Source organism: Palaemon carinicauda, chromosome 20 (assembly GCF_036898095.1).
Source record: "Palaemon carinicauda isolate YSFRI2023 chromosome 20, ASM3689809v2, whole genome shotgun sequence".
Lineage (NCBI taxonomy): Eukaryota > Metazoa > Arthropoda > Malacostraca > Decapoda > Palaemonidae > Palaemon > Palaemon carinicauda.
In genome coordinates, this window is record NC_090744.1 from 54,218,225 (window position 1) to 54,223,224 (window position 5,000).

Here is a 5,000-nt window from a genome sequence, read left to right on the forward strand (position 1 = left end):
ATGTTTGTCATCAAACCCGGGTGGTTATTGTCTTTTTTTTTTTATACTATGTAATCAGTGTTCATTTTGATTTCCTGGGGATTTGGTTATTCCCTCCTGTCAGTTAATTAAACTTTCTGTCTTAGCGATTTAATGTTATGATACCAATCACCGAAAGTTCGATGCTCTGTGGAATTTATGATTGCTGGTGATGATGAGTGTGTGTTAATGGGATAAAGTCTCAAAAAAAAAAAAAAAAAAAAAAAAAGGGGGAATTTTCTTTTAAATTTTTGAGCTTTCCTTCCCGTCTTCTTCATGTGGGGTTATGATGCTAAAGTATACAACAGATTCCATGCCAAGTGATTGTCAGTTTATCTAAGCCTTCATATTGATTTAGTGTTTTAGTGGTCATGCCCCAAACAAAGTTCGGTGGAAAATATGTATGTAAGTAAAAAAACAGGCGCTTCAGTTTTTGGAAACCATATATTCAAAATATTTATATTTCAAAGTCTGCGGAAGAGAAACATATCCAAGAGCGAGGCATGACAATTAAACTTTAAATCCTTAGCACTTGGAAAATGAAGTCATTTGGAGCAAATATATTTTCTTTGGAGTTTACTACATTGGTCTCTCTTAAATATAATAATATGCGCACCCATACGCAAAAAGCATAATGAATATATATATATATATATATATATATATATATATATATATATATATATATATATATATATATATATATATATATATATATATATTCCTGGATTACACTTTTATACTGTACACATACAGGGCGCAAGCCCCAACACCTACCCACCCCCCCACCAAAAAAAAAAAAAAAAAAGAATCCCCTATGCTAGCGCACAGGTTTCAAACTACCCCTAAGCTCAAATCGTACCTCGTGTTAATTTAAAACCAATTTCAGGCTACCGGGAGGCATTGTTACACTTTAGAAACTGGTTGTCATAAAAAACCACCCCTTCAAAATCAATATAATGTTGCCGTTGTCGAAGGCTAAATTTATGGCCGGTTATTAGCCTCCACGGTAACTCCTCTTCATAATTGTTGTCAAAACATGTGAAATTATTGAAAGAAACGTTTTGTAAAACGTTTTATTTTCATACACAGTTACTTCTTTTAGCAATTACATTGGCAGTAATAAGGAGGAAAAATAAACATACATGAATGTTTAAGAAAGACATATATGTTACTTGGTAACATTCTCTGGCGTCATAGGTTAGCGAGCCGTGACATAAGCACTGGCTGTGAGATCAAGCAGTTGATTAGCTGCGGGGCAATAGAGATGAACCAGTTTTTTAAGTGTAATAATGCTACCGGGAGGGTAACCTCAAACCGGCTTCAAACTACTTTCGTGGCTAATTTGAAATCGGTTTCAAGCTATCTACCTAGTTTTTGTGCAGCATCTCATTAATAGATATTAACTAATTCCTTTTGATCAGGGTCAACAAAAAATTATTAGGTTATATATATATATATATATATATATATATATATATATATATATATATATATATTTATTTATATATATATATATATATATATATATATATATATATATATATATATAATATGCAGGCTTTTATCTACTGGTATGGTTTATTTTTGTCATGTCTTTATCCTTTTATTGTTTTGTTCTTCTTAGCGACTATCATACTCATGAAGTTATAAAAGGAAACGCATTAAGCGCATCATTTATTTTTCTTTTTCCCTAAAATGAACTTGGGAACCTTCAGTGAGTAAATTTGCCTGTTACATAATACTAGTGCACAATAGTCAATCGTTCCTTAATTCGTCGATATGACCACAGAAAGAACGATAGTTATAGTGACCTTTTCTCCTCCTTGGAACTCAAATCAAACACCCAATGTTTAGTTATTTGATTATAAAATAAAATAAATCTTTACCTTACCGATATGACAAAGATTATACAGCTGTCTATAACTTTTACTCTTCAAATAATTCACTAATATACAATATTTTTCTTAGATACGAAAAGGAACTGGTTTTCTACTGCCGCGAGATCACCAATAAATGTATGATACATATTTGCACTGTCATATCAATATATTTTTTTTTTTTTCATTTTGATGAGGGGTAACTTTAAAACAGGAGGGTGGGGTACCTTGAAACGGGTGTCAAACTACCGCCCCTTCCCGGTAATCTGAAACTGGTTTCAGACTACCGCCCCTTCCCGGTAATCTGAAACCGGTTTCAGGTTAGAAGGGGTGTAGCTTGAAAGTGGGGTATCTTGAAATCTTTACATCAGTCCTGATCCCAGGGTTGGTGACAAGAAGGCATCCAACCATAAAAAAAAAGGCTGAAACCATGAAAAGCCAGGAACAGTTACCAGGGGAAGACCAGGGTGTTCCCCTCCCACTTGACTCAAGAGACCTCGCCTGACTTCCCAGTGAAATCAATAAAGGCTATCTCATCAAGGCTGGGCGGGTATAAAAGCAAGTTCAAGAAATGGAATTTAGAACACTGAACGTAAGCAGCAAGAATGGTCGAAGCAGTTAACAACACTTTTTTTTTTTTTTTTGGGGGGGGGGGGTAATAAATGATGACTATGTGACACATAGTTGTGGGGGAAGACAAACACAAATAGATTGTTTCAATTTGTAGAAGGAACCATTTAAGAGAAGTGAAGAATTTTAAGGTCATTAAAGAAGAGTGTGTTAGCAGACAGAATAGTCTAGTAGTGGCAGATCTCTTGTTAAGATGAGTTGGAATGGGGAAATAAGGAGTCCTACCGAATATAAAATGGTCATGATTAGAAGATCAAGAAATTAGTGTGAAATTTAGGAGGCAGTTCTTAGCGGCATCAGATTGACAGAAGATGTCAACATCTGGTGGACAGAAAATAGTGCAATGGTCCTTTAAATAGCAGAAGAAATATTGAAGGGATGACATCTGGTAGAAAACCGCCAAGAGAGAAAGAGATCTGGTGGTAGAACCCTAACTTCCAATATAAAATAAAGAAGAAAAAGGAGGGAATAGCCTATGAAAGGAGTCAATATAGTGAAAATATAGCTTGGAAAACTACAAATATTGAAGCTAGAAGGGCAGTGGCATAATCAAAAGCAATTGCAATAGATAAGCTCTATGAGAACTCAAGAGACAGCTGAATGCCAAAAGAGAATACACAAGATATCGAAAGCAGATATACATCAATGACTAATATATATCTCCAAGAAAGAATGACAGACATGAAAAATAGCTTCATAGTCCAGAACTATAAAGGGAAACGTGAAATAGAGGAGTGTGGAAACTACAGAGGTATTAAACTAATATCCAAAACAATCAAAACATATGAAAGTATTATAGAAGGAAGATTGAAAATAGAAACCACAATTTGTGTGGAACAATTTAGTTTAATGCTTAGAACGAGCACAGTTCATGCAATATTTGCACTATGGCAGACAGTAGAGAAATGTGGAGAGAAACAGAAAGAACTACATCTGGTGTTTACTGATTTGGTAGTAGAGTATGATCGGGTATCCAGACAGAAGGTTTGTAGGTCAATGAAGAAGGAAACAAAAGCTGAAATATTTGTCAGGATAATGAAAAAATAGGTATGCAGAGGCATCCACGCAAAGAAGTTTTTTGTGAAAATTGGTCTCCACCAGGGTTGAACCCTTAGTCCATACTTGTTAGATATTGTGATGAATGTTATAACATCAGAAGATAGAGAGGAGGACACTTGGTGCGGAATGTTGTTGATGACATTGTGCTGACTAATCTAACAGGAGAAGGTTTCCAACTCAAACTGAAGAGATGGAGAGAAGAACTTGAGAGTAGAGGTTTAAAAAATTAGCAACACAAAGGCCGAATATACGCGGATAGGAGGAGAAAAATAGCAGGGAACAGTTGAATTAGACCAAGAACACATATAGTGGGTTAGCTTCATCAAATATCTAGGTTATTATATGCGTAAAAATGGAAAACTTGATGCATAAGTTAGTCATAGAATTCAGTGTCCAATGGATGTATGGGAGAGAGTCACCATAGATATTTTTTTGGTAGGATCAGTAAAAAATTAAGGAAAAGTTTTATAAAAGCGTAGTTAGACAAGCCCTGCTCTATAGGGCAGAGACTTGGCTAATAAAGAGAAAATAAAAATAAAAAAAAGAATGGAAGTGGCTGAGACGAGAATGCCAAGGGGTATGTGTGGTGTCACAAGAAAAAAGAAAAAAGATAAGATCCGGTATGAATTAATCAAGAGGACAGTTAAATTATTAGAGATTTTAAAGAAAGCTCACGATAGAATATTGAAATGGTTTGGTCATGCCATGAGGAAAGACAATGAACACTCGTGTAAAAGAGCCATGAACGTGACAAAAGAGGGCAAAAGAGTGAGGGAAAGGCCAAAGTTCAGGTGGAAAGGTAAATTATTGAATGTCATGAGAACAAGATGTGCAGGACAGAGACCACTGGGGAGGGCTAACTAGAAATAGTGACCCTAAATTGAAATGAAAAACTAAGGAAAAACATGTATACTATATGATGCCTAACAATATTTACAATTCGAAACATAATTTAAAAAAAAAAATATGTACATTTAATAAGAATACCACATGTTTTGAGAACGTTATTTTGATATATACCCAAATGGAGTAAAGGAACGGCAGTAACAGAATATGTTTGGTTAAACTGAACCACATTTAGAGAGAGAGAGAGAGAGAGAGAGAGAGAGAGAGAGAGAGAGAGAGAGAGAGAGAGAGAGGGGGGGGGGCATGTGAAATGAAACGGCAACGTAAATCCATTGTAAAAAAAGAAAACCCAGCAACAATAGAGAAAAAAGTAACCCTTCATATTTCATAAGAAATAATCTTATCGATATACGCTGTATCAAACAGAACTCGAAATTAAAGCAAGGTGAAAAAAAAGTTCATGAAATACTGTATGCAGAAAAAAATGCTACAATGAGTAACATAGGAATAGCGTTTTTGGGACGTGTGAAAGAAAATATATGAAACAACGTGAGTGAGATAAAAACT